This window comes from Panthera tigris, chromosome B1, assembly GCF_018350195.1.
Source record: "Panthera tigris isolate Pti1 chromosome B1, P.tigris_Pti1_mat1.1, whole genome shotgun sequence".
Classification (NCBI taxonomy): domain Eukaryota; kingdom Metazoa; phylum Chordata; class Mammalia; order Carnivora; family Felidae; genus Panthera; species Panthera tigris.
Window position 1 is genome coordinate 163719772 of NC_056663.1, and position 25921 is coordinate 163745692.

The 25921-nt window shown below is 40.2% G+C and overlaps 1 protein-coding gene across 1 annotated transcript in view; it reads left to right on the forward strand.

Annotated features, from left to right (window-relative positions):
* The window catches only part of TEC (tec protein tyrosine kinase), a 124648-nt gene that overhangs the window by 911 nt on the left and 97816 nt on the right, over positions 1–25921 (forward strand). The window lies entirely within an intron of this gene.

The window sequence follows — 25921 nt, forward strand, 5'->3', positions numbered from 1 at the left end:
TTTTTCCAGTGAGTGCCCATTTTCCTTTTAGGAAATTCTGAGAATTTAATCTCTTTGAGATGAGTCTCCCCTAAAGAGCTGAGGAGGAAAAAACAACCTCAACAAACCAGTGGGTTTCCCAATTAAGTTTAGGACGTAACAGGTTGGTTTGTGACCCTGGTAGTTCCTTAGTCAGCAAGAATCACATGGGGGATGGAATATCATGATTTATAGGGAGAAAAGAAAGTATGTTGTAATTTTCTCATCATGTACGGGAAAGTATTTTTTAGTTCAGTTACATTTTCAGGGTTTAGGAAAGACCTATACTTTCCCCATGCCTCAATTAATCTGATCAATATATCACTATTCTTGGCAATTCATGATGCTTACTGCAGTGTATTTATGTTAGTGAGTTTGATTCTTCCCATAAGGGTGTGTATGTTTGCTTTTTGGAACTGTCTAGGGCAAGTGTTGGAAACACATGCAAATCAGTGCTGTGCTCTAGTTGGCAAAACCTTTGCTCCACATAGGTCTTTGAACTAAAATTTTCACAACTCCCCAAATAGAAACGAATATAGAATACTCATGTATGTTCTAGCACGTTTAACCTGTTTACTTATTCTGTACTAAGCCAGTTATCATGTTATTTCAGCAGATGGTTACTCAAGGGCAGGAGCTATGTTTTATCAAATCATGGTCAAGCTCAGAGAATGGTAACCTTTGCTCTGTAAAGTTGACCCTTGACAGGGTGGTTGGAAGGGTTATGTTTGGGGAAGAATTGTTGGTCTCCCTGCCTTGCTCTGCATATCCAGAGTGCTAGGAACTGAACCTTGGGTCTCTAAGTACACTTCTGCTTACAGGTTCCTCCAGGTTGGCTGGGTTGGTGCCTCCTCTCCCTGCCTGGCTCTTCTGGTTTTATGCTTCCACCCCACTCCACCCCTCCCTGGATTCCTACCCTTAGGGAGAATTACCTTATTGTTCAGGGCAGAGAGACTAGGTCCACATAGTTTGCACAGGGGTGTTGACCCTCAGCCTAGTGCTGGGTCCCCCGAGGATGTTTAGTAAATATCTGTTGAGGACAACGTCACTTGTTTTAGAGTCCTTATTCTCTCTTATTATTTAGTCTACAGAGGTGAAAAGGAGTGAGGTTGAACGCAGATCAATCATTTTAGGGGCCAGTTGCCTTGGTCAGATTAGTGTAGTAAAGGGGACATCGGAGTCTCTTAGTGAAATTAGCTCATGGTTGTTGGCAATTGTAAGATTATCCTGTACTATGTGATTATGCCATGAGAATAGCTTTGTTGAAAAGAATCCCAGAAGAGGGGGGCTTATTAGTTATCTCCACCTGGACTTGCCTTTTTGTCTCTGCCCTAGATCAACCACTCCTTCCGTGGTTGGATTATAACTATTACCTTTCCCACCGCATTTGGTTGCTCAGAGCTCAGATGACCACAGCTATTGTGGCCTAGATGTAGAAAATTACATTTTCTATTGTTTGGGAAAAACAAGGATGGCATTTTGCCAAATTCCATGTATATCTATGGAATATCTATGGAATATATATATGTGTATATGTATGTATATATACATACATATACATATATACATATACATATATACATATACATATATACATATACATACATATATATACACACACATATATACGTATATATGTATATACGTATATATGTATATACATTTAAGCTTTTTAAAAATGTTTATTAGTTTTGAGAAAGAGAGACAGAGAGAGCGAGCCAGCATGAGTGGGGGAGGGGCAGAGAGAATCCCAAGCAGGTGCCATGCTGTCAATGCAGAGCCTGATGCAGGCTCGAACCACGAAGTGAGATCATGAGCTGAGCTGAAATCAAGAGTCGGATGCTTAACTGGACTGAGCCACCCAGGCACCCCAGTTTTAAACTTTTAATCTAAATTAGATTTCTCTCTTTCTAGAAACAACCACATGTAATTCTTTGAGCTGGTTATTTTGGTATTTGTTGCTTATAGTTGCTACTTCTTGAGTTTTGCAGTTTGAGGCTTTATCTGTTGACTTCCCACTATGGAAAAGGATGACGTGGCTCCCTTTTTTCCTCTCACCCCCCCACCCCCACCCAACCACAGCTTCCCTAATTTTCCATCCTTGCAGTGGTTAAACAGTAATTTTGGTTAGATCAATATACATAGCTAAGCAGAGCACAGCTTTTTGTTTTCTTGGGAGTTCATCATTGCTTTGTTTGTTCATTTACTTAGTTTCTTACGTCTTCATCGTTAATTCTCTGGCCAAGAAATCTCTTGGCCAGATTTCTGAAACTTGCCTCAGATGCATCAGGTATTCTGCCAATTTCATTTTCCTGAAGTTGTCCCTGAGCCTCCTGGCTTGCCCTAATATGGACCAGTTCACCTCTACACATGGGACACAGTTGTCACCCTGAGGACTTCCTTTCGTCATCATCCTGGGGACCCCCATCATTTCTCTCCTCTTAACCTGTAGCGCATGTCCTCTCTGTCTTGGTAGAGTCCTTTGTTTTGATAGAGTACATCCTCAAGGAGCTTCTTGGAAAAGATGGATGGATATGTATTTTTTTCTTGATGGTGAATGCCTCTAAATAGCTGTTTTCTACTGACAATTGATAGTTTAGGATGGAAATTTTGAAAGCATTGTTTCATTGCCTTCTAGGTTGTGGTGTTGCTATTGAGAAATTCGGAACTGTTCTGATTCCTTAATTTTTGCTGTAATTTGCTGTACAGTTTACAAACCTACTGAGTCCTTCATGGAAGTTCATAGAATTTTCTCTTGGCCTCCATAATCCTGAAATTTCATGATGCTCCTCCTTAGTATGGGTCTGCTTTCATCCATTGTGCTGGGCTCTTTGAATCCTGAAACTTATACCCTTCAATTTGGGAAATTTTCTTGAATTAACTCATTGATAATTTCCTCCTCTCCATTTTCTGTGATGTGTCTTTCAAAAACTCTTATTGTTTATATATTAGATATTTTGGACTAGGCCTCTAATTTTCTTTCCTAATATGTATCTTTTAATTTCTTGGTTCTACTTTTGGGGTGATTTTTTTTTTTCAATTTTATCATCTCGTCCTTCCACTGAGTTTTTAATAAGTATAATCATATTTTTAATATTTTAAATTAAAAGCTCTTTGTTTTCTGAGGGTGTGTGTGTGTGTGTGGTACATTGAAAGGAAGGAAAAATTCTTCTCTACCCTCAAGATCTTCTAGCTGGGCTAAGAATTAAATTTAAATCAGACAGATTAACGAGAGAAAAAAAAAACAGTTTTATTCCATATGCACAGAGGCCCAATTATGAAATTGAGACCTAAAGAGATGATGAGGCAGGCAGGCAGGTTTTTTATATTTTTTAGACATAGAGACAATAAATCTGTGAGGAATTAACAGGACAAAGAAAATTTGGGAACTCCAATTAGTAAAGAATTCTAAACAGAATTTGGGCTGTGGTAGTAAATGAGTAAAAAGTAACCAGAGTTGTTTATAGAACCTTCTGGGCTCTACATTTCCCATCTCTGGAATTAAGGTAGTCTTTTTACCTCCTGGTGCAGGGAGGGTACCTTTCACTTGGGAGATTTATTTCCCGCTTTCAAGGGACAGAGGAGGGTCTGGTGTTCTTGCTGCATAGGCTGTCTCCTAAGTAACTTTTATTTAAAATAATCAACATGCCAAAGTGGCATATTTGGAGGTGGCCTGCCCTTGGCCCCTTCCATATCTATTTCTTGCTTTTATTTTATGGTTTCAGTGTCTTATCTGTCTTATCTCTCTGCAGAGTTTAATTTTTTTGAAAGTTTTTTCCTTCCTTCACAGACTCAGTTTCCCCATGTTGCCTTTGTCTGTTGATTTAAGTCTCTGTCTTTCCTGTTAGAGACTTTCCTCATATTCCTCATACCCTTTTATTGTCTGCTCACATTTGAGTCGGGGATTAGGAGCTGAAGTTGTGTGTGGGCTTGTTGACCGGGAATTTCACTGTCAGGTGATCTGGCTGGGGTTTTATTTGGAGAAACTGATGTCATTACCTCTTGGGCCACTGAGAGTCCTCAGAAAAGGGTCTTCCACTCTTTTCCTGGACAGTGATGGAGAGCTTGGCTGCCAGTGATCTGGGAACTAGGTGGAGAAGAAGGCTGGAAGTCTCAGCATCCACATATTTATATAACCCCTCCTTGGTGTTTCTAGAACATCTGAGCCATGCCTGATGCACCCCATTCCAGAGACCCTCTCTTTTACCCTCTCTAGGAGAGGAGGTGGGGAAGACACTCCAGGTGTTTTTGCAAGGGTGGGTAAGCAGGCGGAGATCACCTAACTGCTCAGAAAGGCTGAAGGGATATGGGACATCCAACGGCTTTTTAAAGTTCAGTTGTCTTTATTTTAGCCCACCTCTCTCCCCGCAGAGGGTCTAACTGCCTTGCATTATGTAGCATTTTAAAGATTCTGTCGTACATTCGGGTTGTTTCTTGACTTCCCTTCACCACACCAAAATGTTTTATTATTTTCTCTTCTGTTCCCTCCATCTTTGTGGGTTTATGCATTAAAGAAAAAAAAATCATTTTTTTTTTGGTCATTTTATTGAGTTTTCAGGAGGGAGAGAAGGTGGAAGGTCTTGTTCAATCTGCCATTGGTGCCTTCACCAATCTCCACTGAGAGACTAGTGTGGTTCAGCCATGACGTTATGCTGCTGTTTTCCTGCCTTTACCAACAGTAGACGTTCCTTGACCAGTCCAGTTATATTCTTTCACTGAACCCCGTTTAGACCTCAGATTTCTTCTTCTGCCACTCTAAGCATCCACCACCAACTAATCACAGTTGTCATGGGAGGCAAAATCTCCCTCTAGACCTAGCTTGGGTGATATATAGTGTACTGGTCATAAAGCCCTTGTTTCCATTTCTCCAATTCACTTTGTTGAGGACTCATTCTATCCCCTTGGCCTCTGATTACCTTTCAGTGAAACTCCTCTTCAGATGTTTTAATCTGAAAGGCAGGCCTGGTGTCATTGGTGGCCATGTGGCCTCGATGGAAGTTATCATCATTTCCTTCTGGAGGCCAGTTTATCACACAGTTGCCTTACTAGCAGAAGCATCCTCACTTCCTCTTTCAAAGCTCATGTCTTTCTTGGAATGTACACCCAGTTCCTGTTTCTGGCTGGGCTGATCAGAGATGACTGATCTGTCCAGTGCCTCATGGATGGTCACAACTTCCCTAACCCCTTTTTACCAACTGAGTCATTCCTTAGGCTTTAATTCAGTGTGCAGCCTTCTGTCCCAGTAGCTTGACAGCATCAGCATGACTTTATGCTTAACACAGAGGAACGATGACGAGTCAACTTCCACTAAAGGAGGAAGAGCATCATTCCCAGATCATCTTATCTGTGCAGAAAAAGCAAAGCTCTGTACTCCCAAGATGGCGTCTCTGCACTGGGAATACAGAAAATACCAGTGCTTGGAACTGCTAATTGGAGTGGGTACAGGAGTGATTTGCTCTCTGGGGGATGACAGTAAAGGATAAGATGGTTAGAAAACACCATTCACCTGGAGCCCACCAGGTACCACTGTGAATGAAAACTTGGCCAGTGGGAATAGCTACAGTGCTCATTCTTCCATCTGTGCTTCCACAGCCATCCTTCCCTTTTCTAAGTAGAACCTTGGAAGCCATTGCAACCTCTCTTCCCGCGCAGTAGAGTTTTTCTCTAATGTGTTAAGTGCTTCTCTGAACTTCTTTTCGTCTTCTTAGCTAGTTTGTAAACTCTCCTAGGGAAGAGTGCAATGCCTAATAAATACTTGATGAATGTACCAAATGAGTTTTTTTTTCCAGATAATTGTGGACACTTGGCAGTTAGGGGAGAAAAAAAGATGTTTGGTCATAATTATCCAAGTTGGACCCAATAACCTAAATTCATTAACTTAAAAACAATTTTTGTTTAAATATTTATTTATTTTTGAGAGACAGAGCATGAGTAGGGGAGGGGCAGAGAGGGAGACACAGAATCCAAAGCAGAATCCAAGCTCCTAGCTGTCAGCATAGAGCCCAGTGTGGGGCTGGAACCCGTGAACTGTGAGATCATGACCTGGGCTGAAGTCAGACACTTAACCGACTGAGCCACTCAGATGCCCCATTAAATTCTTGATTAGACTCTCCCTTCACTCTGTCTGTCTAGACTGAAACAGAGCATTCCATTTAAGTTTCCCCAAGTGTATTGTTTTTTGTATTATTTAGAAATAGTTCTCATTGGAAACATTTTTAAAAAATTTAAATGTTTATTTAATTTTGAGAGACACGTAACTACATGGCATTTGTTTTTGAAAGTTAAAGCTTTTTTTTTTTTAAGTTTATTTATTTGTTTTGAGGGGGAGAGCAAGGGAGGGACAGAGAGAGAAAGAGAGAGAGAGAGAGAGAGAGAAAGAGAGAGAGAGAAAGAGAGAGAATCCCAAGAAGGCTCCACACTTGTCAGTGCAGAACCTGACATGGAGCTCGAACTCACAGACCATGAGACCATGACCTGAGCCGAAATCAAGAGTCAGATGCTTAACTAACCGAACCACCCAGGTGCCCCTTGAAGGTTAAAAGCTTTTGAAATGATTAGCTCTAGATTATCAAAGTGACAGACTTTAAATTGTCTTCTACTGTATGAGATACTTCTAACGAACTGTCAAATATCCTACTCCCTTTATCTTTAATTTTTGTGAAACCCTAGCCTGATTGCATAGGATAAGATTTTAGCTGCTTCTCTTTATCCTGAATAGAGTTCCAACAATGTCTTCCTGTTACTATTTCCTTGGAAACTCTATGTCCTCATGTATCCCCCAATATTATGTTTCAACCACAACATGTGGAATCTTCACATGACTGCCCCCAAAATGAAATTGTGGCTTTTCTTTTCCCTACAAAGGAGTGATTTAAACGTTTATTTTTCTGCAGATATAATTTAAGTGTGCAGTAAAGTTAGTTTTGACCATTGGGGTTATTTTGGGTCCAAAGAAGGCAGTTGGCTTTCTTTTTATTTTCCTGCCTTGACTGATAAAAATGCCTGATCCTTTAACCATGCAGATAAACAGAAATACAATTTAACTGAGTTATGAATGTAGTTAGGCATATGAATTTAAGTATGAATGCTTTTTAATTTTTTTAAAAGATTGTCAACTTATTTGTCACATATTTAGATCAGTTATAGGAGTCTTGCATTAAAGAATTCTTATTCATAGGGTCTGGGGTTGTAGCTGAAAGAGCTTTTTGAGCTCAGCTGGTGATGCGTCCTCCTGCCTCACATAGACTAAGGATAAATCTCTGTATGCCACAGGGATTCCTCAACTCCCAGTATGCTCTTTGGATTCTCCCTGCCATCATTAAACATTTTTTTTTTTTGTTTTATAGAGTTTCATATATTCATTGTTAAAAAATATAAACAATGCTGAAGCTTATAAAGAAATTAAAAATGACCCCAAACCATTCCAGACAGAATCTTGGCGAACACCCCTTCGTCATCTCTATCATCATTTGACTTTTTAAAGATCTTCAGCAACTTTCTAGAAAATAATTAACTTAAGGAGCATTGTGTGCAACTGTTTATGTAACTCTAAATTCTATAATTTTTATATATGTGTGTGTATGTATATCCATATATACATACGCATACATACACGTATATACACACATGTATATACATACATACACATACATACAATTATTTATGAGGTTATAATTCAGGCATAAAGTTCTTTGGGTAACATTATTTCATATAGGTATTTTTGTAGGAATAATTATCATTTTTAATAAGTAGGTGATAGTCTGTCCTGTGAATATACAACGGTATTTTGAAGCACTTCCCAATTGTACAATTGGGGTTGTTTTCTTTCTTTTTTTTTTCTAAGTAGTGTTGCTATACTATCCCCTTTTGGGGATTATTTTCTTGGGGAGTATTTCTCGAAATTTCACTCTGGGATTGAGGATTTCTAGCTTCTGTTAATCATTGTCAGAAGGACACAAAATAATAATGTGAAAAAGTTCACTAGCTGTATCAAGTTATCTAAAGTTTCCGTTATCCTCTATTTTGAACTTTTAGATCAACAGTATCTACTTTGTGTGAAGACACAAGGTTTAGCTGGAGTTATTGAGGCCATGTTATGTACTAGGTTGTAGGTCAGATAACAAAGCCAGAGTAACCCAACGGGTCCATTTGCAGAGGCTGTGTTCTGGGTGGTAATGTCTATGGCCTCCTTTGATCTTGTTGGATGTGGTAGGAAAAGTGTCTAGGGATCAGTAACAAAAGGTGGAGAGGTTGTTATGGTATCTGTGAAACAAGATTTGTCCTCAGTACCTGGTCTAGGGTTCATGAACCTTTCTGTAAGCAGGGGAAGGCATTACACACCTATAAGGAGCTCCAACCCTCCCACCCATTTCCCCATTCTTGGACTGCAAGAGGAAGTAGGAGGGGCAGGGCAATGAGCAACATTAGGGAATTTTGCATTAATATCTTTTCTGGGTAAAGAACTCGGGGTAGAGGACAATCCTATTCAGATTTTTCCCTTGACATCTTCCTGTCTAATGTCTAAAGCCTGGGCTAGATTTGTAAGTCAGCTATTAACTGGCATTATGTTCCCAGGCCTCAGGTTTTCCACCTATTAAGCAAAGCATAATGACACATAATTAACAGTCTACTTCAGAAAGATTCATGGCCTAATGCTTATAAAGGACTTTGAGCTTTTCAGAGTGTTTTATACACATTCATGTATGATGAGGTGGCTTGCTCTGTTTAGCAAAGGGCATCTATATTTATGCCTGTTTTAAAGATGAGAAAAGTGAGCCTCGTAGAGGATAATAGCTTGCTGAGAATCGGAGGGTAAATTTAATGTACCTTCTACAGAATTTTTCTTGGACTTTGTGGAACTAGTGGAGTCTAAAATAAATTCTACATGAGCATGTATGTGTTGGAAAAGTGGGTATTACAATTTTTAAGCAAACACAACCTTTGTGGGGGCAGGCATAGGCTACTCCTTTGTAAGGGGGAATTGTGTTTGACATTCAGTGGAGTTCTTGAAGAGCATGAAATAATTATGGAAGCTAGGGATAAACTGTGATTTTCAAAGTAATGTGGAAAAGACTCCACACACAGTCTGTTAAATAAATTGAGTCAGGGGGAGTTTGGGAGAAATGTTTTGTCCCCAAAACAGGTGGGGTCGGTAAAGACAGAATAAAGGCTTGGCGTAGGTGAACATTTCCTAGAACGCAAATGTGAGTTAACTAGTCTAATTATTATTTTTTTTTTAAAAAATAAATGATGTAGAAGAGGGAGTACACAGTGTAAACTCCAAATTTACAGTCAACATGAACATATTGGGACGTTAAAAGGCCAAGCTGCTGGTCTCAGGTCTATGCAGTGGTGATGAGTGCATTTAGGTAAAACGAGTCCATGTGTATATGCAGATGGACATTCCAGTTTTTTTACTCAAGAGAGATTCAGAACTCAGGACCCCTGAGATCAGGAGTCGCATGCTGTTCCGACAGAGCCAGCCAGGTGCCCCTGTAAACTCTTAACTGAAGAGACTCACTAAGTGTACAACTTGGAACAAAAAAGCTCACTAAATCTTAGGTGTTGTTACAGATAATTCAGAAATGTCATTTTACCCATTTTCCTGTTTTCAGCATCTAAGATAGTTTCATCAGCGTACCTTAAAGACATAACACCTAGAGAAAAGCAAATGTATCTATCGGTGGCACGGACTATTGAGTAAAATATCCCCATTGATTTCTTCGGTCGAGAAAGATAAAAGCTGAGGAGATGTATGGACAAGGGTATGCCCTCTTATAGCTCGATGATACAGGGAGGCCATTCATTTGCACCTTCTTTATTCCCAAATAATACCCCACCTGCCCCCAATAGTTAATGTTTTTGATCACAGATGATGTGCCAGGCTCCATGTGGAGCTCTTTACATGTCTTAGCTCATTTAACCCAGCCTACAACCCATTGGGCAAGGTCATTCCCAACATTCTTCAGATGAAGAGCCTGGAGCTCAGAGGTTCAGGGAGATGTGGTTTTAGCGGTGGAACCGGACATGAGAACAATGCAGTCTGACTCCAGAGGGTACTTTTATAGCTCTACTGAGTATACACGCTGAGCTACGCTCCTCTCCTCTTGTTACTTTCTGTCCTGGTAAAGAGAAATGGACAACCTAGAAGAAACCATGAAGGCCTGCTTCAAACGAAATGAAAGCAACCAGTTCTTCTGGGTATCACTCCAAGCCCCTGAATCCTGAATATCCTAAGATGTCTTTATAGCAGCGCCATTGGATGGAAATATTCTGTGAGCCAGATAATTCGAAAGTTCCTGTTGGCTACATTAAACAAGCAAAACACACTAGGTGAAATTTATTTTAATAGTATATTTTATGTGGCCCAATCTATAAGAAACATTATAATTTCACCATGTAATCACATAACGATTGTTAATTATTAATAAGGTACCAGAAATAACTCAGGAGCTTGATTAAGAGCAATAACGTGCAGGACGCTGCAATGCAATACGGTATCTTTTTTTTTTTAATTAAAAAAAATATTTATTTATTTTTGAGAGAGACGGAGACAGAATGCAAGTGGGTTAGGGGCAGAGAGAGAAGAAGATACAGAATCCAAAGCAGGCTCCGGGCTCCGAGCTGTCAGCACAGAGCCCGACGCGGGGCTTGAACTCATGGGCCGTGAGATCATGACCTGAGCCAAAGTCGGACCCTCAACCGACTGAGCCACGGGTGCCCCAGTGCAATACAATATCTTATGTAGTGCAGTAGATAAAGTAAAATGTCCTACCAAACAATCAAGTTTTGGCTAATGGAGAAACATTTTATACTGCTTCTGTTTTAAATTTTGAATTAAAATTAAATACAATTAAAGAGTTAGTTCCTCACTTGCAGTAGCCACATTTCAAGGGCTCAACGGCTATTTGTGGCAAATGGCTACCATACTGAATGGTGCAGCAAAAGTTATTCTCTGTCTCCAAAGGCCCAGGGACTCCGGGATCCTCCATCTCCACCCCTAGATCCTGACCCCAGTTCAGCTTCCTTGCCTCTGCCCAGGGCCGTCATGTACAGTTGTGCAGTTATGCACTGTACAATCTGAGATGGCATTCACATTGTAGATATAGTGGGCTTCTTTTATTTACTGTAACAGGGTTTTGGAAGGTGGAAGTAAAGTTAAAAAAATTTTTTTTTAATGTTTATTTTTGAGAAAGAGACTGAGAGAGAGAGAGAGAGAGAGAGAGAGAGAGAGTGTCAGCAGGGGAGTGGCAGAGAGAGAGGGAGACACAGAATCTGAAGCAGGCTCCAGGCTCCGAGCTGTCAGCACAGAGCCTGACGTGGGGCTTGAACTCCTGAACCTGCGAGATCATGACCTGAGCCGAAGTCGGATGCTTAGCTGACTGAACCACCCAGGTGCCCCTGGGTGGAAGTAAAGTTTTTAAAGGAAGAGACACTTTGTCTTTTCATGCAAAGGCATTTTCGGGGCGGTGATTATAGTTCTGTTCCTTCCTAGCATTCTAACAGTTGGGCCCAGGCGTTGTTCTTTTGTATGCTCAGCCTCTTCCCAGTGCCCACACCCTGTGGCTGAAAGTAATGAAGCGGCTTCAGTCAACCTCTCCAGCCCCCAAATAATGCCACAAAGCTATCGTCACTCTTCATGGTAGTTTACCTTGGAGCTATATGTGCCTCATTCATGATTGTATCTGCCGTGCCTCGCTGCATGCAGCAGGTGCCCAAGACATGTATTGATTTTAACTGTTTTCTCAGTGTTCACTTAGGCCCCTGTGTTGTGTCCTGAGTTGCCCTTAATGAACCTTGACCCAGGGCTGCTTTATCCAAGTGCTGACATGGCTCTCTCTTTCACCGAGTCCCAGCTCACCATTCATGTGGTCATGTTCTGAATAATAATAATAATTGTCATCATTGTTATTATTACTAATAAGCTACCATTTATTGATCACTTTGTGTCAAGCTTTGTGTCTAGCCATTTATGTGCCTTATTTCATTTACCCTTTCCACACATCTCTAGGAGGTGGGTACTATCATTATCTCCATTTTATAAGGAGGAACTGAGGCACTGAGAAGTTAAGTAATTTACCTGAGGTCACACAGCTAGTCAGTGTCCAAGCTGAAATTTAAAACCAGTTCTGTCTGACTTCAAAGCCCTTCTATGCTGTAAGCATAGGGCTTCTCTTTTGGTACCTGGGGCCTGACAAGTGGCTACATTATAGTGGACTTACTACTTATTTGCCCAAATTTCCTTCCTTTGGGGAAGGAAGCTCGTGTGGTTTGGGTGGGATGGACACTAACCCCAGGGACGGTCATGTGACTTAGCTTTGGCCAATCTGAGAAGTGTCTCCACCTGACCAAGTGATTGGTTCAGAGCTTAACGCAGTTTGCCCTGACAGGCTCCTTTTCTGCTCCAGTTAGGAAAGGAGGCATTCTTGTCCCCTGGGACTTGTTTGTTTTTTTTTTTTTTTCCTCTGCTAGTGTAATGTAACCTGGAACTCCTGATGACCATCTTTTCCTGCTATATGGAGGAAGCTGTTTGAAGTAGGAGAGAATGAACGAGGCCAGCATGCTGAGACATAGCACTGAGCGGTGGTGGGAGTGCAGACAGCACCATTTAAACCCCAGGATTCAGATGTGCCTGAAGCAGCCCAAGACTGTTTGGTTTTATGAGCCAGTCCATTCCTTGCGTTGTTGTTGTCAGCTTAAATCAAGTTATTTGCAGTTGAAAGAGCCCTGCCTGATATCCAGACTTTCCAGAAAGGGAATATTTTTGGTTTGGATTCCTCATTACCATTCTGTATCTACCCTTTGGATGAGCCCACTACTTCTTGGGCCTTGGTGCCTACTGTTGCCTGCATCTTGCCTGGAAACCTTTGCTCCCTGGAGACTCTGTACATGTTCAGCTTGCTTGTTCTCTTTTAGGTCTCTGAACCCTGCCCTTAGGAAGGGAGATGCCACACCCAACCCCTCCTCACCACTCGCCCCATCTCTTCCCCCATGGCAGAGCCCACACACAGGGATAAGTATTATGCTATGAGTACAGAATTGGAGAAATCTGTTCTTCGTAGACATTACAAAATTACTCATCAACCTACTTTTGAATGCTGATCAAAGATTGTTGAATGCTTAACTCATCTGGCCTCTGACACTATCTGGGATCTCAGCCAGCTTAGGCTTAGGCTTTGCCTGTTATCCCCAGTTTCTTGGCTCCTAGCCTTTCTGATCAGCTCTCTCCTAAATACTCTCAACTCCCCTATGATTCTGAACTTCCATTCTTCTGCTGGCTTCCTTCCCAATCTTTCCGGCAGTCCTCTGAGGGCATTGTTCCATTGTGAATCAACACTCCCACACCCCAGCCTCCTCACATGATGAGAACATTCCCTTCTCTGTAGCTCTCTCGGCTGTAGCCTTCTGGCTTCCCTTTGCTGTTTCCTCCTCTGGAGGTAAAGCCCTCCATGCAAATATCCTGCTGTCTCTCCTTTTGCCACCAACCTCTTGGTCATTCCCCCTGATGGATTCAGCTGGTTCACCATCTTCTCTCCAGACTTGCCACGTCTGCATTCGTATACACAACTAACTTGATACATCTGCGATGAGTTATCCAATTGCCTTGGGCTGGTTAAAGGGAGTAGTTAATTGTGGCAGGAGTAGAAAATAAGGGAGGCTTCATGAAAGACATGACCTGTGATCGGGACCTTAAAAAAAAGTTAATAGCGTTTCAACAGGTGCTCTTTTAGGCAGAGAGAACAACTCAAGCCAAGGCGTGGAGATATGAAAAGGTGTATTTACTCTCTTAAGCACTTGGAAATAAATGGTAGGAAGGGAAGGGGGAACCCAGATTGGATCTTACATGATTATATTTACTTGAGATTAGGGAATGGCTTTAAAGAGAGTCCAGTGTAGAGAGCATAAGAGAAGGAACAGCCTTGATTATAAAAGGAAGAAGAAGTATTTTGAAAAGTTGCAGGAGTGGTATGATACTGTAAATTACCAGGCTGAGATGTTGGGCTGGTTGGAGAAAGGGAAGAGAAGTAATTAAAGCAGTTGAAGAAAGTTCATGAGAAGACTAGGGATGTAGAGAGAAGAGATAGTAGAAGAAAAACTGGAAGGATGTGCAGAGCAGACTGGTAATGAGGAGACAGGGAGCAGGGCAGAGAAACCATGCAAGACGTGTGCTGCATGACAGGACAGCGGAGGCCCTGCCTGGTGGTGCGAGATTTGAAGGTGGAGGAAACAGCTCAGACCAGATATGAATCAAATTAGTTGGCCTTTCATTACGTTAATGTGTAAAGAGTAAGAGAACTTGTCTCTTTTATGATGGTGAAAATGACTGAAATTATCTAAGCTTAACATGTTTCGCAAACTGTTTTATAGACTACTCCAACTCTGGGAGATGTTAAGGTTTAAGGGACATAGAGTGAGGTCTATGATCAAATAAGGCTGGGAAGGCCAGCGTTCTGTATGATTCACAGAGCCTGTTCGTGTAGAAAGGGCTCTGAAGAACGCACATAAGAAACCAGTTTGATATTGTGTAATACAGTCTTCCCCAAATATATTCGCTCATTCATTCATTCATTCATTCAACAAGCCTGTGGTAAGCACGTCTTAAGATAGTACGTTCTGTTTTGTTTTTGGTTTAAATACATGTATTTGTATGTTTTGTTTAACTAAAGTGTAGGTGACACACAGTGTTACATTAGTTTCAGGGGTACAATGCAGTGATTTGACAACTCTATATGTTATGCTCTGCTCACTACAGGTATAGCTATCATCTGTTACCATATGACACTATTACCATTGACTATGTCCCCTGTGCTGTACCTTTCATCCCCGTAACTTATTCGTTCCATACCTGGAAGCCTGTACCTCCCACTCCCCTTCACCCATTTTGCCCATTTTCCCACCCCTGTCCTACCTGACAACCATTAGTTCTCTGTATTTATGGATCTGTTTCTTTTTTTTTTTTTAATTTTTTAAATGTTTTATTTATTTTTGAGAGAGAGACCTGACTGAGAAAGAGAGAGACACAGAATCTGAAGCAGACTCAGATGTGGGGTTTGAACCCACAAACTGTGAGATCATGACCTGAGCCAAAGTCAGATGCTTAACCGACTGAGCCACCCAGTGCCCTATCTTCTCCTGTGTAAAAACATGATCTCAGAAAGGATCTGATCATTCATTTTTTTCTGTAAGTCAGATAGCATTCATCACATATTTAATGAGTACCTACTATGTGAAGGAATTGTCTTAGATGCTGAGGGTCCAGTAGTGAATACACAGACTAGGTTCCTGCTTGTATGGAACTTATAATCAGTGGGGAGAGCACACAATTTTAAAAAATCAAGAAAAAAATGTCATGTGGTGATGTTTTATTTATTTTTTCACTCATTCGTTCATTTGAGCACAGTCAACATGGTAAGAATCATTTAAATCATTAAAATAGAGACCTGAGAGTGACTGGTTATCTACTTTAGATTGAGTGGTCAAGGGAAGGCCTTTCTGCAAAAAGTGACATACAGGCTGAAATTGGAGTTATAAGATGTCGTTGACTAGGGAGAGAGTAACAGAGAACAGGTGGAATGATTTTCTAGGTAGAGGGAACATCATGTGCAAAGACCCCACCACACCATGATTTTGCTGTGTTTGAGGAACAGGAACAAGGCTCGTGTGGTTGAATAATAGTGGGTCAGGGGGAAGTGGTACCAGTGCAGTTGGACAAGTAGGTGGTAAGCTAGGTTAAAGAGATGGGTTTTTCGTTTAAGGGTGGGGAAGCCATTGGAGCGTTTTAAGTAGGACTGAGGACATGAACTGATTTATGTCTTTATTTTTTAATTTAATTTTTTATTATTTTTTAAAAGTTCGTGTGGATTGGTAAATGGAGAAAGGATTATAAGAAGATATGGAAGGAAGTAGGAGGATATTGCAGCACCCTTGACAAGGGGTGGTGGTGGCTGTGTCGGTTATTGCCACAGTAATGCCATGTAACAAACATCCCATACATTCAGTGGCATACAGGAATACGGTTTTATTTTTGCTCATGAGGTGATTTGGATAGCTGGGTAGTTCTGGTGTGGGTCAGGCTCAGCTGATCTGTGATCAGCTGAGTCAGCTAGGCAACTCTGCAGTGTGACTTTGGTTCCCTGATGTGTTTGGAAGGGCCAGCTGACTGTCGACGGTCTGGGATGGCCTCAGCAGAGATGGCTGGAACAACTCTGCTCTCCCCTGTGTTCATATTATGTCCCTCTAGTTGGCTCGCCTGGGCTTATTCTCAGGCTGGCCCTGTCATAATCTCATAGTGGTTGCAAAGAAACGGAAGGGAGTAGAAACAAGCAAGCAGATTTTTATGCTTTAGCTTGTGCCAAGTTTGCTACTGTCCCACTGGTCAAGGCAACTTCCACGGGTACACCCACAGTTAGTCTGGGAGGACATTGCCAAAGGGCAGGGATACAGAGGGGTGTGAAAAGGTACAGAGAGGGATGAAAAATAGGGGCCATTAGTACAATAGATTGCGCCAATGAGAGAAGGGTAAAGACTTGAATATTCAGATTTAGGGTATTTTGGAGGTACAGTCCAAAGAACATGGTTCTGGATTAATTTTGACGTATGAGACAGAGGAATGAATCAAAGATAACTCTTAGATTTTTGACTGAGCATCTGGGGAGATGGTGAAGCCATTTTCTTAGATAGTAAAGACTATCTTGCTATATTACTATTTTAGGTGGTAAAGACTAGGTAAAGAGTAAGTTTTAGGGGAGTATCTAGAGTTCTGTTTTAGTTATGTTTGAGATACCCGTTAGATATTCAAATAAGGACGTCAGGTTTGCAGTTGGCTAAGTAAGTCTGAGATCCCTGGGGATAGGCTTGAAGATGTAGATTCTGGAGTTAGCAACATGTAGACAATCTTTCAGGTACGCAGCTGGATGAGGCCACCTCTGTTGAGAACATATGGAGGGAGAAGGAAAGCAAGCTCTGGTATATACCAGTGTCTAGAAGTAAAATGGAAAAATAGAAGCCAGTAAAGGATACTGAGAAGGTACAGCCTCTAAGATTGAGAAAAAAGTCCAGGAAACATTGGTGTTACAGAGAACCAAGGGAAACTAAGCATTTCAAGGAGAGAATGGTCAGCTGTGTTGCACACTGCTGAGAGGTAAGATAAGAAATGAGACGTGACCACTGGGTGTGGTAACAAGGAGGTCCTTGGTGATCTTGACAAATGCAGTCTTAGTGGAATGATGGAGACAGAAGCCCAACTACAGTGGTTTGAGGTAAGTGCACGATGTGAGAGCAATCCTAATACCATCTTTCAAGAACTTCTGCTGTAAAGGGACTTAGAAGTGATGCGGTGGTTGGAGGTGAATGTGGGTCTTGGGAATGACTTCTGTTTGGGAACATAAATGATGCCACAGGGCCGAAGGGGGTGATCCACAGAGGGGATCAGGTTCACTGCAGAGACGGGTAACTGCAGCCCAGAAATATTGAAGATGACAAGAGAAGATGCGATTAAGAATTATAATAAACTTTAGTCCATGTGTTAAGCTTCTTCAGGGGTATTTGGGTTCTATATTTTATTTCTGATTTGGAATGGAAAGGTATATCTACTATTGGAAAAGTTTCAGCTATCAGCCAGGGTAGGGAAGTATGAGTTGTGTTGTTACCCCGGGCGGATCAAATGCTTCTGTATTAGGCTCACTCAGCTACCATTGTAGAGGAGAGACCTCTTTGGAATTATTCTGTCTCTGTAGGTGGTGCTCAGTGTTTCTTATAATGATGGTGAAGCTGATCAATTCACTTCCTTAGATTTTGAGATGGGTAGCAAGTTAAGCAGGTCCTGGGCAGAGCTAAGAAGGGAATGTGACTTAATGTGTCACTTCCTCGTCCAGGTTCTTCTACCAGTATGACTTGATGTTCTGATCAATATAAAGAACCCTTTACACCCAGCAATATAGGTCTTACCATTTTTGCATAAACCAGCAGACTTTAGGGCGATTGGCTAATGTGGTTCAGTTGATCATAGACAAGGCATGCATCCTGGAATCTAGCTGAATGATAGAAATTTTGCTTTTTGTGCTTTTTAAGCCAGTGTAGTTTCAACTTTAAAGTGTAATGTAAAGCAAATGTATTAAGTAAATGGCAATTTGGAATGTATTTTGTGTAAGTTCAAGACTACGTTTGGTGGTGTTTAAGCAACTATTTTCAGCAGCAACAGAGTATGTGCTCTGTGTGTAGAGGGTGAGGATGGTGGTGTGAAAAAGAGCACTGCCCTGTCTTAGAGTGCTTTAACAGCTTTGGAAGATTTTTGTTCAGTTGCTTGAAATCTGCTTTGCTATTTCACTCATTTAAAATATTAGTATCAACTTGTGAAATTCATATCGTGAACTGCAAACCACATCTGTTGCCTCTCTGCCTTTTAGAGCTTTCTGACTTGGCAGAAATACTGAAAAGGACACCTGCCAGGGTCTTAATAATTCTTATATATAGCAATATGAGGAATGTTAGCGTTCACAGAAATATCCTGGAATCAAGAAGGAGCGCTTAAATCAGATACAGTTGGAATCTCAAAATGTAAATGAGCCCAGTGTGAAGCTATGTCTTTGGGACCGTTGGTATTTTCTGTTATAGTGAGTCATTCGGGACGGTACATCTGAAAATACTTGGCCTATCAGCAAGATATATATTAATCTTAAAAACATTTTACAACAAATATATTGTTTCTATTCTATTCTATTCTTGACATAATACTTGGATTCCTATCAGATAATAGAGAATAGATTTTAAACTGAACTTCATTCAACTTTTGCTAAAAATGAGCTGAAGATAATATTTAACAGATACGGACCAAGGGTCATATTACTTATTTACCTGTTTCTATACTTTATTTTTATTTCTTGAGTTAACAAGGAAGTAACCTTGTTAGCTCACCCCACAAAGAAATGCTTTTACAAGGATTTATTTACTAAGCTATTGTCAAGTGTTAATATTAGAAATGGTCAGGTGAGGAATGTTTTATAATTTCTGTCCAAACTTCTATTGAAGATATGTCATCTTTCATTATCCTTTATGATGTCATAAACTAGTGTCTTTTCGGAATTGAATGACAGGAAAAGTTTTTCTTTTAGTAGATTGGTGTATCTCTTATAAAAAACTACTCTTCCACGAGGCATTATGTTATTCTTTGCATCCTAGATTTTGAAAAGCTCCTAATTTAATGCACAATTGCATAAATGTCTCAGGGTTCTGGTTACCAGTGGTAGAAGTGTAGCATATGTGCATTTGACTTAGGAGAATTCAACTTTCTGTGAGCCAACAAAGGAAAGAGAAAAGAAGCAATTTGAAGAAGGTGGATGATTCTATTCTCTTCAGTGAGCATTGCAAGATGTGTGCACTAATGGTTCTCTCCTCTGTCTTAGTTTGCAAAGGTTTTTCCATGAGTAATTTGTGGTGCTGAAGGTGATTTCAGTAATTAGAGATAAGTACTTTTTCACCCAACCTGTCCCCTTTTTCACACAAATTGTCACACACAAACCAGCTAATTTATCCAATGCTAAACTCCAAGCCCCCAAATCTATTTTTCTTTGTGCTAGATTGTTTGCAAAAAGGCCTCTATAACTCCCCTTCTCATGTGTACTCCATCTTGTGTAGTCACCTGTAACACTGACTCTGGACTTGGCCATGTGACTTGCTTTGGCTGATGAGACAATAGCAAAGGCAAAGCATTCAGAGACATGAAATGTGTTGTGTACCGGGGCTTGCTTTCTCTTACTGCTCACGGAATCCTGAGAACCGTGCAAATAACCCACGTTGTCTCGTCGAAAAGCCATATGAATGGGAAGTGAGGTGCCCTGGCTGATAGCCTGTAAGTGCCAGAAATGTGCCATCCTAGGGGCCATCCTAGGCACCTGGGTTAGAATTGCCCACCCAGCCTACAGAATCATGAGAAATAATACATTTTTATTGTTTTGGTGCTACTAGTTATGGAGTTGGGTTTTTGGGCTGTTGTTGTTTTTCTATAAAAAAGCAACTGATATAACTTCCAGGGCTGGTAGACATTTCTACTGATGCTGTAGGACATCTCCAGAGACAGTGGGTCAGTCTCCAGTGTGGCTATGTCTTCCGTGGAATAGTCAAGGCCAATTTTGACAATATTCAGTTATTGCCATATGTGCTTATGTGAGAATCAACACCTACATAAGCTTTGCTTCTACTCTGGTTTTTTCCTGCCTTTTGTTTTTTTTTTTGTTTTTAAAGTTTTTAATGTTTATTTATTTTTGAGAGAGAGAGAGAGAGAGAGAGAGCAGGGGAGGGGCAGAGAGAGAGGGAGACACAGAATCCGAAATAGGCTCCAGGCTCTGAGCTGTTAGCACAGAGCCCGATGTAGGGCTTGAACTCTTGAACTGTGAGATTATGACCTGAGCTGAAGTGGGACGCTTAACCCACTGAGCCATCCAGGCACCCCTTTTCCTGCTTTTTTGTTTCTGATTTCTCCTTTTACTTTTAATTCTTATCTGTATATCATTTGCATGTTGTACATGTGTTTCTTCTTAAATTTCTTTTGTTAAGAATAAAATTCACCACATAAACCAGTTTTAAAGAGTACAGCACAGCGGTTTTTAGTATATTTACAATGTTGTGCAACCATCACCGCAAATTCCAGAAGATTTCTGTCACTCTTAAAAGAAACTCCATATACCCAGTTGTCCCCTCATCCCATCCAAACAGTTCTCTACTTTGTGTCTGTATGGATTTGCCTATTCTGCACATTTTAGGTATATGGAATTAACACTACATGTGGCCTTTTGTATCTGGCCTCTTTTACTTAGTATAAAGTTTTCAAAGTTCATCCACAGTGTAGCATGTATCAGTACCTCATTCCCTTTTATGGTGGAATAACATTCCATTGTATGGATATATGTATCCATTCATCAGTTGGTGGACATCTTGGTTATTTTCACTTTTTGGCTATAATGAGTAATACCACTGTGAGCATTCATGTGTGAGTTTTTGTGTGACTATGTGTTTTCAGGTGTCTTGGGTATATACTCAGGAGTGGAAATGCTGGGTCATATGTCAACTTTTGAGTACCTGCCAAACCATTCTTCACAGTGGCTATACCATTTTATTTTATTTCATTTTAATTTTTTTTTAACATTTACTCATTTTTGAAAGAGCGAGAGAGACAGAGCGCGAATGGGGGAGGGGCAGAGAGAGAGGGAGACACAGAATCTGAAGCAGGCTCCAGGGTCCAAGCTGTCAGCACAGAGCCGGAGGCGGGGCTTGAACTCACAGACTGCAAGATCATGACCCCAGCTGAAGTCGGCCGCCCAACTGACGGAGCCACCCACGCGCCCCTGGCTATACCATTTTACATTCCTGCCAGCAATATATGAGGGTTATGATTTCTCCACATTCTTGCCAATACTTATTTTCCTTTTAAAAAAAAAAATTCTAGCCATTCTAGTATGTGTGAAGTGGTATCTCATGTGGTTTTGATTTACATTTTCCTAATGACTAATGATATTAAGCGTCTTTTCATGTGTTTATCGGCCATTTGTACATCTTCTTTGGAGAAATGTCTATTTAAGTTCTTTCCCATTTTTAAATTGGATCATTTTTTGTTGTTCAGTTGTAAATGTTCTTTATGTATTCTGGATATTAGACCCTTACAAATATATCATTTGCAAATATTTTCTCCCATTCTGTGGGTTATCTGTTCACTTCTTTGATAGTGTCCTTTAACATACAAAGGTTTTTAAGTTGATGGAGTCCAACTTATCTGTTTTCTTTTGTTGTTTATGCTCTTGATGCCATATGTAAGGAACCATTCTCTAATCTAAGGTCACGAAAATTTACAGCTATGTTTCCTTCTAAGGGTTTTATAATTTTAGTTCTTACATTAGGTCTTTGATCCATTTTGAGATCACTTTTGTGTATGGTGTGAGGTAGGGGTCCAAAATCATTCTTATCCAATTGTCCCAGCACCATTTGTTGAAAGGCTATTCTTTCCTCATTGAATGGTCTTGGCACCATTATCAAAAATCAACTGAGCATAGACATATGGGTTTATTCCTGGACTCTCAATTCTGTATTCTTGGTCTATACGTCCACCCTTATGCAGCATCATGTTGGACTTACTGTAATATTGTAGTAAGTTTTGAAATTGGGAGTGTGAGTCCTCCAATTTTGTTCTTTTTTTTTTTTTTCAAGATTGATTTGGCTATTTATCATTACTGTATGAATTTTGGGATCAGCTTGTCCATTTCTACAGAAAAAAGTCAGTTGGGATTTTGATAGAGATTGTGTTGAATCTGTAGATCCATTTGGAAAAGATTGACATTTTAGCAATGCTAAATCTTTCAATCCATGAACATGGATATCTTTCTATCTGTTTAGGTCTTTAATTTCTTTCAACAATATTTTGTAGTTTTCAATGCACAAATCTTACACTTTCTTGGGTAAATTTTGTTCATGTATTTTTTTATTGTAATATGTTTCAGTTTCTCTTTGGATGTATACAAAGTACAATTATATAGTGATAAAAAATAATTAAAAAAATTTTTAATGTTTATTTATTTATTTTGAGAGAGAGAGAGAGAGAGAGAGCAAGCAGAGGAGGGGCAAAGAGAGGGAGAGAGAGAATCCCAAGCAGGGTCTGCACTGTCAGCATGAAGCCTGAGGCAGGGCTTGAACTTATGAACTGTGAGATCATAACCTGAGCTGAAATCAGGAGTCATATGCTTAACCAACTGAGATACCTAGGCACCCCCCAAAAAATGTTTTTAATGTAATTCTTTAGGTATTTAATGTAGCCTTACTTTTATTCCAGAAGTCTGGGAGTAAGGAGATTAGATTTCTAGTCTCAAATGTATTATTATCGTTATTTTGGTTACATTCTCTTTGCTTTATTTATTCATTTCTAAAATGGTACCTACCAAGGGACCATATGCTCCTTCACATTTTAATTCCTTAGTGATTCATAGAGACACTCTGGAAATTAAAGTAATAAGGCTAATAGCAAATACTTACATGCACTTGTGTACCAGGTACTGTTCTGTGTGTTTTATGTTTATTAACTCATTTAGTAAAATTAAATACTGAGTGGGGCATAGTTTTAAAAGTTAAAGGATTGTGCGATTGTGTGTGTATGTGAAATCTTACCTTTTGAGTGACATTTGGGAGAAAAAACATAATTTTCTTTTATTATTTTATTCATTTATTAAAGATTTTTTTAATGTTTATTTATTTTTGAGAGAGAGACAGAGTGTGAGCAGGGGAGGGGCAGAGAGAGAGGGAGACACAGAATCCGAAGCAGGTTCCAGGCTGTCAGCACAGAGCCCAATGTGGGGCTTGAACCCACAAACCATGAGATCATGACCTGAGCTGAAGTCGGCCACATAACCAACTGAGCCATCCAGGCACCCCCCAAAAAAACATAATTTTAACCTATAGTTCTCAAAAAATAGCTACAGTGAACAGTTAATTTTTTAAAAGTAAGATATTGATAATATTATTAATGAACAAAGAGAGGGAGGTAATATTTGTCAAGTCAGTTTTTTTGGGCTTTAATTTTTCCATCTCTCAACCGAGAGGTTTGGAGCCAGTGATCTCTAATTGCTAGAGTGCCCAGCCCTCATTTTCTGTAATCACATTACCCGGATTCGATACATTCCCCTGTCCTCTGTGTGGTAGTTGGGAAGAAGCATGTTGCAGGGGAAGGTTCTTCAAGGCATCAGGTCAAAACCCCACTGGAATGTACGCGTCATGAAGGCAGAGCCTGTGTTTTCCGTTGCACTGTCGTATCTCTGTCACAGTGCCTGGTATCGAGTAGATTACAAATAAACGACTGAAAAATGAAAGAATGAGTAAACACAAGGCTGGAACTGAAGAATTTTGGTGTCTTAATTCTTTTTAATAGTGAAAATAGCATTCTCCCTTTTCAGACTATGTGTGTGGATTTGGGTGGGTGTGGGAAAGAGGATGGATTATTGAAGTCACGTACACTTAAATTAATAGAAGCTGTTTTTACTGTTTGTCTTCAAATTCACCTTGCATTTTGTGAATGAGCCATTGGTCTGTGATGTGCCCTTGCCCCACCATCTTCCATGGGTGACAACTACCTCAGCCTTTTAGCCCAACTCAGACATCATCTTCTGATTACTTTTCCATCTTCTGTCTCCAGGCAGAGTTGAAGCTTTATCCATATACGGTATAGGATTTATCACATGGTAATGAAATTGTTAGCTTCTGTCATATCTGTCCCTTCTCCTAGACTGAGAGCACCTTACTGGCTGCGTCTTATGCTTTATTCAGTGTCCCAGAGCCTGATTGCATATCTAGCACTTAGCAGATTCTCAGTTAACAGTTCTTGAATGCATAAATGTGTATCAGCTCAGAACAAAGGTAGGGAACAGCCAACTGACCAGCTGTTTCCTGAGTGTTTTCTATGTGTAGGAAATTTTATGTGCATTTTCTGATTTATGCCTCATGATACTCCTTTAAGGTTGCTATTATTGTCTTTATTTTACAGATAAAGAAGTAGTCTCAAGGAGTTAAGCACTTTGCATAACGTTAAACAGCTAATAAATGGCAAAGCTACAGTTCAGAGCCAGGCCAGTCAGACTGTAGGTTCAGGTTCCTTCTATTAAATCATGCTGCTTAACCAGGAGTTCCAATGTTAAGTAATTGGTGAAATAAGATCGTGGAGGTTGACATAGGGAAAGAAATCTTTAGGTTAATGTTGAAAGAACCGTTATTTATGTCTTTTGCAGCTCTGTCAGGAGACAAATTACAGTTTTTGTAGTTTAATGTATCAAAAGGTATGGGCCTGCTTTCTAAATGGTTGAATTTTCTGTTTTTCAGACAGTAATATGGGGAACAAGTGGGTTTCTAGAATGTGAAACTACTATAATTTTAGGGTTACAGCTTACGTTACAGATCTCAGCTTCAGTGTATTAATCTTACAGATGACGTTGCAGGGCCCTCAGTGTGTGAGGTTGATCACAGTTCCGTTTTTGGTTAGGGCAGAGAAACTTCCTCTATGCTATGAGGCTCACTCGTGTATTTTAACGGGATTCAGGATAGGGATGGACAAAGACCTGTCACATTAAAGAGACAAGAGCAGGAGAGCTTTCTGGAAACACTGTCACTTCACACATGACAGATGGATGAGACTCTGGCCCGGGCCTCCATGATGTGTGAGCTCTAAGCTGTCAGCCCCTGCAGAAAAAAAAAAAAGAACCTCTTGCATTGGGACAGAATTAATCCTCACGAGCATCTCAGAGCAAAAAAGGATCCTGTTGGTTGTATGATGATTTGTGATTCTAAGACCCTGCTGATTTAAAATGCAGATGAATGTACTTTTGATACAAGAGGTTTTTCTTTCAAGTCTATCCAGTGACAGTAAGGGCGACTAAAAACAGGGAAGGTCTGAAGTAGATCCTTTCATTGCCTTTGAGGTTTGGCTTCTGAAGTCGATACCATTAAGGCTTAAATTAAGTGAAATCATTAAGTCCTCTAATACATGTTGAATACTATACAATACGTGGTTGCTAGATCTTGCCAAATATTGTATTTTCTTGTGCTTGACTTGTGTAAGAGTATTCAGAGGGGAAAAAAACTTGGAAATAGGTTTTTGAGAAATTTCTGTTAAACAGAATGATACATATGTATATATACCTTGTATGTACATACTTGTATGTACATACTTACACCTGCATGTTAGCTAATTGTGTTGTGGGGCGATCTAAATGTCTGTATTGCTTATTGAAGAAAACTGGATTTGCAGAGTTTCATATAGCACTGGAAAAAAATCAGGCATTGATTTTTTTTTTTTATATAGGTTTGATCTCCCAAGTAATGGAATTTCCAGGCTCACTGAAATATACGATCATCTGTTGACAAAACATGATATTGAGAT